Source organism: Notamacropus eugenii, chromosome 6, assembly GCF_028372415.1.
Source record: "Notamacropus eugenii isolate mMacEug1 chromosome 6, mMacEug1.pri_v2, whole genome shotgun sequence".
Lineage (NCBI taxonomy): Eukaryota > Metazoa > Chordata > Mammalia > Diprotodontia > Macropodidae > Notamacropus > Notamacropus eugenii.
The window spans coordinates 316,860,684-316,873,813 of NC_092877.1; the positions used below are offsets into that span (position 1 = coordinate 316,860,684).

General features: G+C 39.8%; 1 long non-coding RNA gene across 1 annotated transcript; it reads right to left on the bottom strand.

Moving 5' to 3' along the window:
• Positions 1-288: 288 nt before the first annotated feature.
• On the bottom strand, positions 289-4,000 carry LOC140509814 (uncharacterized). The gene is made up of 4 exons (XR_011968929.1): positions 3,901-4,000; positions 2,806-2,843; positions 2,562-2,727; positions 289-2,238 (listed from the first exon to the last, which is right to left on the bottom strand). It is a non-coding gene; the product is annotated as an uncharacterized lncRNA (long non-coding RNA).
• Between the last annotated feature and the right edge of the window lie 9,130 nt (positions 4,001-13,130).

The following is a 13,130-nucleotide window of genomic DNA, read 5'->3' on the forward strand; positions in this document are numbered from 1 at the left end:
GAGGAAAGAGAGGAAGGTTTGAAATAGCTGTTGTGTGGAGTCAGATAAGAAGTCACCTGGGGTTGAATGAAAAGATTGCCATGAATTGGTGAGAGCCCAGTTTAGGTTAAATAATACAAATTCCTAGTAGACCATTGGTTGTATGACTTCCTCCAGCAGTGTCCTGGGGCTTAGAAAGAGGATAATCACTAAAGAAAATAATCATTACAATTTAACTCAATCAAAAATTGCTGTATGCAAGGTACTATGTGTAGCAGGTGAGAGATGAAATTACTGAGGAAACAAGGGTTTGATCTTCCAAGCATGTCAGTTTATTAAGCAATGCATGGCAATTGTCCAACAAGCTGGGACCAGGTCTCCTCAGCTTAGGTCTCGACCCCAAATTAGAGGAGGAGACATATTTTTATACATTAAAAACAATTTGTCAAATAAGGCTAATTAATTACAATGAAATGATACAACTTTAGGTCATCTGATTTCTAATCAAATGAAAGATTAAGGACTTTCCAAGTTGGGAGGGAGAGCAGACAAGTACAATTCTTTTAAACCAGAAGAAGAAGTATCCTATCTCCCCTAAGTGTCTGTAAACAATCAATGAAATGTAGAAACAATAACTGGTTGATCAGTCTGGGGCCACTTTTCAGATAAGACATATGGGCTGCATGAGATGAACAATTGTGAGAAAACTCCTTGCATCTGTCTTTGGATCTGACTGGGTTTCTGGTCAATGCAGCAGGTAAAGGTGGTCCAGCTCCCCAGCCAAGCAGAACTAGGTTCAAACAATGCAATGGTGGTTTTCCCCCAATTCCCACAACTGAATAAAGTTTTCTCACAAGACAGAATTTGGACTAGACCTATAATTGAATAGAAAGGGAACGGAGCTAGCTCCAGACTTGAGTCATATGATGAAGTCAGTGTGGATTATTCAATTCCCACAATTAGCCACTTGCTGTCCTAACCCCCTCAATTCCCTCATAAGCTAAGACTTGGGAATATGAAGATATAAGCAGCTGTAGTCTAGCGTCAAGAACACTGGGTTTTGAGTTAGAGGACCTTTGACCCCAAGGGGGCATGGGTTAGACCATGAGTGGTATGGCTCCATGTAGACCCATTTTCCTGAGTACTCCAATTCACTAGCTATGTGACCACAAAGATACTTAAATTCTCTTTAGGCCTTGATTTTTACATTAGTAAGATTGATCTAACACTCCATTACCATCTTCTCCATTAGACTGTAAATTCCTTGTAGGCAGAGACTTTTTTTTGTCTTTCTCTGTATCCTCAGTATTTGCCTTATAGGGTAGTTTTGAGGATTGATGTATGTGTGTAAGACATTTTCTAAACCTCAAATTGCCATAGCAGAGGTAATAATTATAATTATCACCATAGCTTTTTTCTTGCCTGGAGGACTGTTCCAATAATTGTTGTGTTGTGTTGACTGCTAGGTATTTTAGCCTAGGGCAGCCTCTAGCTGCCTAGGCAAAAACAAGTACAGTAGAATCTCAGTTTATGAATTTAATTCATTCCGAGATTCTGTTCATCATGCGATTTGTTCGTATTGCAAAGTGAATTTTCCCATAAGAAACAGTGTAAACTCGGATGATCCATATCACATCCCCAAAAATATTCATATAAAAATAATTACTTATAATTTTAAGTTTTTTGTCCCTAATGTGCCTGAAATATAATAGCAATGATTAGTACACAACTATAAACTGAAAATAAAATAAATTAAACTGTACTTTACCTTTGAGAAGAGTCGTGGCTGGCGTGAGGGAGACAAGAAGGAGGAGGAGGAGGAGGAGGAGGAGGAGGAGGAGGAGGAAGGGTTATTGCTTGGAAGGGGAATCTCTCCTTCTATGAGAACATTGGGAATTTCAATATCAGGAGTGTTCTCTTTCATGCTACTTTCACTTAAAGTAATACTAACACTACTGCCTTCACTTATTTTTTGTTTTTTAGAATCTCTTTCATGTTTTGACTCATTGATTTTTTTTTTTTAATCTTCATTTCTGACAAGGAATCTAACAACACTTGCTTTTGACTGTTTTTTAGGGAGGTAGAACTTTTAAAAGATAGCTGCTTTGATTTGGAATTGTACTTTTAAAAAGTGATTAAAGCCAAAAAACCAAACCAAAACAAAACAAAACAAAAAACCATTGCCCTAGTTGAGCATCATCCTTTCTGTGAGCTGTTCAAGTCCAAACTTGATGTTCGTACTGCAAATTTTTGTTCATCCTGTAAGACAAAGTTTGCGAAAAGTTTTTCCTCGTCCAGCGAAGTATATGTAAACCAGGTTACTCGTAAACCAAGGTTCTACTGTATCCCTAAAATCAAGGGCTGGAAAGGGGCCCAACAGTCAGGAATATCCCTGACCAAGGAGTATATACAAGTCAGTTAGGCATAAAAGTTCCCACTCACAAACACCTGGGGATTCATTTTCTAGCAGGCATCATCTCACGGCAGGTTGATTCTATTAACCCCCACCTTCTTTTACTCCCCACCTCCCCCATGAGGCTGGGAAATATTTTCTCATTTCTATTGATTGGTTATAGCTTTACCTGACTCAGCCTTAAATAGAACTCGATTTTTCTCCCTGGAGTGGCCAATAGTGGATTCTTTCTAACCAGGTCAAATCCTTTCCTTGCCTGGGCACTATGAGATTGGGTTTACAGTCTTGGCATTAGTTTGGTATCAGATCCCTGTAATCTAGAAGCAGGAGGTCCCCTAGAAATGACAAAAAAGAGCTGATGAGGAGACAAGCAAGAAAATGAGAATGACAATTCAGCCAATATCCTCGCTTACCTCCTGAAACCAGAACAGGCTGGAGAGCTCAGTCTAGTCTAGGGAGATACAGAGCATTGGTATTAGTTCTTTGAAGATCAGGGAAATGCCCTCATATAAGACCAGTATAGAAAGATACTATGCCACCTAAGCACTGCCTATAGAGTAGAAATATAGAGTAGAGTAGGGGGTCAGTGCCCTTAGAGAAATCAGGCTACGAGGGAGACATGATAGTAATTCTACAAATTCTAGTATATCCCATGTGATTGGCAGCAGGGATATCTTCCCAAACATGAGCCCCCATATGTGGTAGGAGGTAGAGGTGGGACTCACTTGGGATTTTCTGAAAAGATGCAGAATTCTAATAATAATAGTCAACATTTATATAGGCTTTTAAAGTTTTCAAATGTTATCTAATTTGCTCCTTATAATAATCCTGAAAGAAATGTGCTATTATCCCCATTTTGCAGATGAGGAAATTGAGGCAGACAAGGTTAAGTTACTTGCCAAGGGTTGTACTGCTAGTATAAGTGTCCAAGGCAGAATTCAGACTCAGTTGTTCCTGAGTCCAGGTCCAGTATTCTATCCTTTGCCCCACTTAGTTACATACATTTTGGTAACAACACTAAAAATCTTTGCCCTGACCTAATCAATGAAGGGTTCGGTATTTTGAGCTGTCAAAGTCATGAAAGTTTCAATTTGGCATATTAATTGGAGTAAAACGACCCACTTCAGAATAAAATATGCTGATTTGTAAGAGCCCTATAGGAAAGAAAATTCAGACAATTATGTGTAATGCAATTGGGTAGCTAAAGGTTCACATTGCCAGGCCAGTCGATGTCCTCGTGGCTACCTCAACCTGAATGATTTAGGATTTAAAATATTAGACCAAGAACCTGGGAAAAAATGCCTTCCAATGGAGGATTAAGATTCTATTGTGCCAAGTCAACCAAGTCTGTATCCCACACTTCTCCTATACACTCTGTATAATATGAGTTCCCTATTTCCCTCCTTTACGATCTGGAAGAATCTTGGTATGTAAAAACATGGGCACCCTGAGTATTCAGAACCCTAATCCTAAAATATAGGAATTCTTCCCTTCACAGGAGCACTCACCTATCCCAAGCATAAACGACCAGGTGGCTCTCTGGGCTAGAGCTGCTCCTGCTCCTCTTCATGTATGACTTTGGATAGCCTACCTGGGTAGGCTATCTCTCTGCAATGGTGGAAACGAAAAGACCTGAGTTTCCCATGGTTCCCAGTCTTCTAGTGCTTTGGTCTAGGCTCTATCTCATCTCAAGGTTGAAAATAGAAATATCTTCATAACATTTTGGCTTGTATTTATCCTCATTCTCATGAAAAATTCTCACTTCTTTACTAACTTTGTGGGACCCGCATGGACTAAACACATTTTAGATTAGAGCACATTCACTGAATGGGATTAAAAAATAAATAAAAGCTACGACATTGAAACTCCCAAGAGGCGAGTAACCTGCCATGGATAGCAAGGTCTGAAATTCCAGCTCTCCAGTGCTTACAGCAGTGACTGTTGAGATTCATGCTCTCATCTTCAGTTTTACCAAGGAAACAGATGTGCCCAGGGGACAATTGCAGAACAGCTGTGGTATTTCTCCACGTCACTACCCTTTACCCTTCTAATTGGAGGGTGGGGGCAAGAACATCGAAGACTCCACTGAAGGAGGGAACTTAGCTCAGATATCTCCTAATTTCTTAGCTGGCTGCACTTGGTTGTTGTTCCGTTGGTTCAGTAGTGCCCAACTCTCTGTGACCCCATTTAGGGTTTTCTTGGCAAAGACACTAGAGTGGTTTGCTATTTCCTTCTTCCATTCATTTTACAGATGAGAAAACTGAGGCAAACAGGGTTAAGTGACTTGCTCAGGGTCATGCAGCTAGTAAGTACCTGAGATTTGAACTCATGTCCTCTAACTCCAAGGTTGGTACTCTATCCATTCTGCCACCTATAGGTACTATTCCTCCCTTCTTCTCCTACCCCCAACCCCTGTATTTCAGCTTCCTTTTGTATGTTCTCTTTCTTCATTAGATTGGAAGTTTCTTGAGGGCAAGAAATAACTGTCTTTCTTTTTCACATTTGTATCCCTCGTGCTTAGTTCAGTATAGTAGACATGTGATAAATATTTATTAACTATTGGAAAAAAAAAGAAAGAACAGCTGTTTTCTAACCAGTCACCAGCATGAGCCACACAGAAGAGCCCCTGATATATTCCTGAGATCACCCTTTGCTGCCCATAAATTCATTTTGTAAGTTCCCTCTCTATGTTGAGTCTCGGTTACCATTTGTACCTCTTCTGGAATGATTCTTGGTGAATCCACCCATTTTGCCTTTGTTTTTCATGTTCTGCTATCATCTCCTGTTCCCTAGAACAGAGAAAGGGAGAGGTGTGGCACTCGAGTGTCAACACTATTTATTAATGTTTCTTAACTTTGTGCTGGTGCCTTGATGTTAAAGTGTTCTGGCGCAATTTGGCTCCTGCTCCAAGTTCGTCTTCTTTCAGGTGCTTGGCAGATTCAGGAAAGGACAGCGGAAAAGAACAAACTTGGGTTATACCAGCAACCACACCTATATGATACCTGGAGGGAAACTGCAGACAAGGATTCACTGGAAACAAAGCCCCAGTATCCTTAACAAGTTGCACCTCTTACCCTACCATGATAGTTAAAGATGGACATAACTCCACAAGGGACCACAACCAAAAATAAGGGAAGAATGGCCCCCTATTATAGAAAAGAATTATTTGTTGATGTCTCCTAATTAGGAAGACAGTTAAATGATTTGTCACTGACCTTTGAATATTTGAGTTGGACCTTTCCCTCCCACCCTGCACCACCGGAGTTGAAGGGTGATTCCCATTCATACTGAAAATCAAGAATCCGAAAGACAGGAGTCTAGTCAGCCCTCCTCTGACTAGGTGCCCTATGATATACACCTCTTCTCTTAAGATATCAATAGCACCTACAACTCTAGCCAACAACACATTTCTGGTGAGAATTCCTCATTCAATTAAATGGATTCAAGAAAGTGACACTACTGCAGGCATACTGATACACAGTTGATGAAGCTATGAATTGGTCCAATCATTCTGGAAAACAATTTGAAATTATGCAAAAAGCAAAGTGCTTAATCTATCTATACCCTTTGACCCAGAGAGCTCACTGCAGCAGCTAGGTGGTACAGTAGGTAAGAGTGCTGAGTTCAAAGACCTGAGTTCAAATCTAGCCTCAGACACTTACTATATTATCCTAAACAAGTCACTTGACCTCTCTCTCTGCCTATATTTCCTCAACTTTAAATGAAGACAGTAATAGGACCTACCTCTGAGGGCTGTGTGAAGATGGAGAGGAGTCCCCTCAGCTTATTTTCTCGAGTTGCCTTATTTTCCAGAATGAAATCCCCTCTGAGCTAACATAATTTGCTAGTTGACAAGGATCAAGTGAGATCATATTTGTAAAGCTCTTAGCAGTGCCTGGCACATTAATATTCCCCTTTGCATGCTTGGTCTATACCCCAAAAAGGTCAATGACTGAAAATAAAAGCCCCACATACACCTGCTGTTAGTTTGCCTTGATGCCTCAAGCTTCTCTCCATTTTAGCCCATTCTCCACAGCTGTCAAACTGATCTTCCTACATCCCAAGTCTAACTATGTTATCCCGCTATACGCAAACTCCAGTGGTTCCGTGTTAGCTCCAGAACAAAATATAAAAGTCTCTATTTGGCATTCACAGCCTTTCTGTGCCCCCTACAGAGGTCATAATAATTAGCAGCTGGCATTTGTAACGCTTTAAGGCTTGCAAAACACTTTATATGCATTATCTCATTTCATCCCCCAAACAATCCTATTAACACTAACTCCATTTTGTAAAAGTAGGGGGAAAAGCAGTGCTCAGAAAAGGTTGTGATTTGCCTAGGGTCATACAATGAATAAATGCCGAAAGTAAATCCTTGCTTGCAGCTGATAAATCCCCTGTCTAGTCTCCTCCGCAGGGCTGGGGATCTCCCAAGGAGATAATTAAGCATAGGAAAAAATGTTCCTTCTGCCTGCAGGCGGGGCTTTCCCTCAGGAAGGCAGAGAAATGGATACAGAGGGGTATTCTAAGCCCTAGAATAGAAAATGTTAGATTTTTATTTTAAAAGCAGGAAAATTCCTCCCACCCCTTATCTCTGAGAAGGCTCGGTCTGGGTAGAGCTTCCCAATCCAGTGGGACGTAAGTTTCCTCCTCTCCAAGGACATCTCTCCCGGCCCCTATTGCGTTTACTGTTTTGCCAGAACACTGTGCTCGGTGTCAGGGTCTCTTCCTACTCAGAGTTAGAGAGCCTTCCAAGTTCTTTCGCAAGCGCTTTCTCTCCCTAGAGCTCCGCCCTAACCCTGATCCGATTATCTGATAAATACAATTGCAACACTTCCTGTGACACTGGCGGTGCAGACTCACTGCCCACGCCTGGAAAGTAGCCATCGAGCTAGGGAGAATGGGAGCGAGGAGCCACTGGGATTACAGTAAATGGAACGAAAGGTCACGTGGCCGAGGGTCTTTGAAAAGGGACAGCATAATGCTTTGCATCTTTTCTTCTAGCAGCCTCCTGTCTCTCCTTTCTGAGGTCTCTTTAAAAAAAGGGTTAATAAATATCTTTTGTTTTTGCATCTCCTAAATTTCTCCCAATATCTCCCCAACTCTCCCCTTCCAGAGAGTCATCGCATGTAAGAAAGGCAATTTTTTAAAAGAAAAAAAAAGGGGGGGTGGAATCAGCAGACCCATCATACGTTGGAAACAGTCTGTAAATGTAATAATTCTTTCATGAAGATGGCAAAGAATTGGAAGCGGAGGTGATGCCCGTCAATTGGAGAATGGTTGAACAAGTGATGTAATATGATTGTGATGGGATACATGTGCTTTAATAAATGAGGAGTATGATGGTTTCAGAAAAACCTGGGAAGACTTAAGAACGGATGCAAGGTAAAGTGAGACAAACCAGGAAAAGATTGTGCACAGTTGTACAACAGCAATGTGGTAAAGATGATCAGCTGAGAAGGACTTAACTACTCTGATCAATACGATGGTCTAAGATAATTCTAAAGTACCCATCATGAAAATTTCTGTTTCCAGAAAGATTTCTAAGTACAACTTGACACGTATTTTTTTCTTTATATTTCTTGCTCTGTATTGTTTTTCCTTTGTAACATGGCTAATAGGGAAATATGTTTTGTATGATTTCACATGTAAAATTCTTTCTTTTCCTTTCTCTCTTCCTACCTTCCTTCCTCCCTTCCTCCCTCTCTTTCTTTCTTTTTCCTCAAATACTTGAGGGTCTTCCCTTCCCAGTTTGATTTTTTTATCATTTTTAAAGGGTCTATCCCTTGACTCACTTCTTAAAGAAGTCTATTCACTGAATGGGTGTTACCTCACTCAAAGTGAGAATCTAAAAAAGCCTTAGCCTAAAGGGCCAGGGTCTCCCATTGCATCCTGGATCATCTCTAGTCATCCTGATGAATAGCTGGCCACTGGACCCAGAAGGCTCTGGAAGAGAAAGTGAGGCTAGTGACCTTGTACAGCCCTCCCTCACTGCAAGTCATGTCATCATTTCCTTGATGCCATGATCCTCTTTGAAAATGAAGGAGACACAACATGTATAATGAATATCGTATTGTTTGCCTTCTGAAAGGGTGGGGAAGGGACAGGAGGAAGGAAGAAAATTTGGAACTTAAAATTTAAACACAAGTTTAAAATATATAAATAAATTCCAAAAGAAAATATAGACAATACCCCGCAACCACGGACCTTCCACTTCTGCAAAAAAATAGAAAGTAGGTGTCTTCTCAAGTTTCATCTTGGAGGCTTTCTATGCTTTTCATTCATGTTGAGTATTTTATGGTTGTTCTTTCCATTTAAATCATTGTAGTCATTATATGTGTATTTTCCCTCCAATCAATTAATAAATATTTATTAAGTGTCTATTTTGTACCAAGCACAGTTTCTCGTTTACTTCAATTTGTACTTCACATAAGTTTTTTTATGCTTCCCAGTAATTAGCATATCGCTTGTTTTTTACAGCACAATAATATTTCATTATATTCCTGTATCACAATTTATTTAGCCCTTCTCCAACTGATAAGTATCTATTTTATTTTCAATTCTTTGCTACCACAAAAACTGCTGTTGTAAATATTTTACTATCTATGAGTTCTTTGTTCTTATCAATGACATACATCCTTGGGACATTTGCCTAGTAGTAGAATATATGGGTCAAACATATGGACATTTGAGTAACTCCATTTTTGTTACTTTAAATTACTTTACAAAATTATGGAACTGATTAAAATCTCTACAAATAAAGTACAAGTGTATATTTTTCCACAATGTTGTCAAAGTTATCTATGTTATCTTTTGTAATTGTCTTTATCTCTTATTTGGCTAAGAGTATATCTCCTATCCATAGAAAAGTATATAATCTGCTCTCTTCTAATATTTTATGGCATTATTTTGATTAATGTCTCATATCTATTTGAATTTATTGTAGAATATGGAAAATATTTTTCTAAGCTTAATTTCTACAGTTTTCTCAGCAGTTCTAATCAAACAGAGAATTCTTTCCCAAGTAATTTATTTTCAGGTTTATCAGATTTATTGAGTTCCATTGTTTCTGATTCTTCCTTTTCTATTCTATTGACCTACTTCTCTATTTTTTAACTAACATGTATTAGCAAGCACCCTAGCATACCAAGGATGGCCTGCTAGCACAGGTTCTTTAATCTGCTTTGCTAAAGGAAAGACAACTTTTAAAGGTCAACAATCTTACTTTAATTATATTCTCTAGTTCAGGGGAAAGTTCAGCACCCTGAATGTGCAGAAAATACAAACAGAGAAAATACAAGTAGAGAAATTAGCACAAAGATCAACAGACAGGGTTCCTACTGTCTGAAAAGTAATACAACCACCTACATACATCACCAGACTGGGAGAGCACAAACCTCTGAGTGGAGGGGGGTGGGGGGACCAGGGGCTCTTAACAAATGGCTACCCAAAGTCCCATCCAGGGAAGCAAAAGGTTCTTCTCATAAACAACTCCCCAAAGCAAAATACCAGCCTCACAGTATATATAACAAACACTCAGCCCCTGATTGGCTCAGAGTCAGTAGGTGAGAAATCTATAAGACTCAGCACAGCTGTGAATTATCAGGGTTCAAAGGAGATCAATCCTTCAGATGTTTTCAATGAACCTGGTAAACAACTCCAGAAAGAAAACAACAAAAAATCCCACTTTACTTGGGATACATAATGCCAAATGGTTTTGATGACTACTCCTTTATAAAGTTGAGCACTAGAAGTGCTTTTCTCCCTTCATTTCTACCTTTTTAAATATTATTTCTCTTGACATACATACTAGATCTTTTATTTCTCCAAGTGAATTTTTTTATTACAGCATTGAGTTCTGTAGAGTACCCCTTTAATAGTTTGGGTGGTATAACATTAAAATATTGGCACAACCTAGTCATAAGCACTGAATATTCCTCCAACTATTTAAGTTTTTTTTTTTTATTTAAGGAGAATTTTGTGATGGAATCTATTCAAGTATTCTGCATGCTTTGGTACTATATTTCTTAATTATTCTGCAAATAATGCAAAAATTTATGCATTTCATAGATTTTTTTTTAATAGGATCAATAGAAGGGCAGTCATATTAGGAGAGGGATAAATAAAATAATCTGAATCTCTCCTCCTCTCCTTTACTTTGAGGTCAAAGTGCTTAGCATAAAGGCCTTTGGGATGCCGATGCCCTTGCCTAGAAAACCAACAGAAGAAAAAAGCAGAAATTGAAAAACTCAGATTAACATAAGGGGCTATAGTTTACCCAAGCCACAGCAGGTTTTTGAATCAATGATCTTTTGAGTCACAAGAAATTAGAAAAAAGAGATTAGGATCCAATGGGAATGGAGGTAAACACAAGCCAAGTTAATTATGAATTTCGATGGTTTAAAATCATGCTCAAGACTTGATAAGAGCTGGAGGATGGGGCACTCAAAGGGAAGGTTGGAAAATGCAGGAACCAGGCAGATACTGTCCACACACATGCAGAGTATGTATAAAGAGACTCAGGTTTTAAAACTTTTCATACTTGCACAGTTTCTTCAGCTGATAGCTCAGGACTAAGTGCATCACTACTCAAGTGGTATATACATATACTACAGACTGAATGGCCAGATATTTTCCTTTAATGCTAATATAAGCAAGGGCTCCAATGGATGGGACACATTCTTCTTTATGCATGTTATTCAAGTTTATGAGAAAGGGAAAGAGAATGGAGATAGATATTCTGAGCAACTATCCCCCCCCATAAAAGTGGGATCAAATTCCTAATTCTGGGACATTTATGGGAATTTACCCTTCCATGAGAATATGAGGGGAAGATATTTCTTTGGAGTTTCCCAGCTCTTAGAGGGGTCAAAGAGTTCTCAACCTGGAGCTCATGAATTTGGTTTTTTTAAAAGAATGTTTCATTTCAATTCTGATATCATTGGTTTTCTTTGGAATCCTGTGTATTTTATTTTGTGAGTTTAAAAATGTTACTTTGAGAAGGGCTTCAAAGACCAGACTGCCAAAAGGGTCCATGACACAAAAAAGGTTAAGAACCTCTATACCAGAAAGACCCATATCCATCATAATCTGAAGATGGGCTGTGATGAACTGGGGGCAGGAAGCTGGAAAAGATAATGTTTGGAGGGTCTGACAAGTATCCCTCCATCAGAAAGTAAAATATGGTAGGCCCAATAAGTCATCAAAATGGAAGGTCAACATTTCCCCATCTTCATTGTGGTGTAGTCCGTCAAGATATTAGGAGACACCCTGTTTTCCAGAGCTAAGACCCAGCAAGCAAGCTGTACCCAGAGCTTGGCATAACAACAATCTTTAACACTTGCTCTCTGGATGATATCAGCCACAGCAAAACCCCAGAATTAGGATTTATGATTTTAATTGTTATTTCCCAGGGCATCTTGTCCTGAGAACTGTAGCTACAGCCAACGTACTGCAACAGAAAGTCATCAATCACATCTCCTGAGACTTTGAACAATTCCTATGCTTATAACTGTTAAGTGAACCAAATTGGGGCTGCACTCTTGTTCTCGCCACACTAACTCTGGTTCTGTACCCTGCTGAATAATCACAAGGCTGAATGACCCTGAATACTTGAGACAATCACAAGGCTCAATGATTCTAATAACTTAGAACTTGCGTTCCCACAGAACCCAAGAACACCTGTATTGTCCAAAAAAATGCCTGCACATGTGGGCTTGCCATAGGAACTATTTACTCATGACCTAAGGATGGTGTGTTGAGTACTGCCTTTTTGTGGTTTTCAAGTTTAAAAACCTTACCCCTGACACAAACCACAAGCCCTTCTTCTCAGAAGGACTTCCACTTGTAAGCATTTTCCTCACTTTGAAATTAAACTTCTGTTTGATTCCTGACTTCCTTCTCTAGCCTACTTTGTGACTCCAGCCACCCTCTTGTTAGAGGTCAGTTTCCATCTGCTTGAGAAGTCAAAAGTCCAGTCAGAGGACCTGGGTTTGAATCCCACTTGTTTTCCTGTTTACAAAACGCTGTGGTTGCATTGACGATCTCTAAGATTCCTGGATTTAAATCCTATGATCCTAAGAGCTGGGAGATGAGCCAGTTCAAGAGTTAATGAATGAGGCCAATGGATGTTTGATAGAGTGCTGCAGAGTGCTCCAAAAAACACACAAAAACAAAACAAAACAAAAAACCTTTTAGTCTTTCAGGCTCTGAAAACAACCAAAAGACACTTCCCTCCTCCACTCCGGGAAAGGACTGGGTCTTTTATTCAGAAACTCCCGTTTGTAGAAACCTTAACTGGAAACAGCCGCCTGGGAGAAGTGGTGGAAGTTCCCTGCCTCCACCTTCTCTGCTAGGAGGACTGAGTATTATTCCTCACCTGTGCTTTCAAGATGTCTGAAGTCCAATGAAGTCAACAAAAGTATAAGAGGCACAACAGGTCTTGGAACTGGACCAGGGGGAGGGCAAAGGGCACCCCCCTCTTTTATCTATAAATAGTTACCACTTTACAGTCTGGGCTGAGCTCTTTTTCCTTTGGTTTCTCAACCCGCTGTTTTCCTCTCCAATCCTTGTCTCCTCTTCCACAGCTGAGGAGAGGTGTAGGAGTTGGGGGAGGGGAAGGGGAAAGGGGAACAGGACAGAATCCAGTCTCTGTGGCCAGGACATATGAGGGAGTGGTGGAAAGGCAGAAATTTGCCTAATCTGCTTCCTGCCTCAGTAGTCTCCCAGTGGGAGAGGTAGC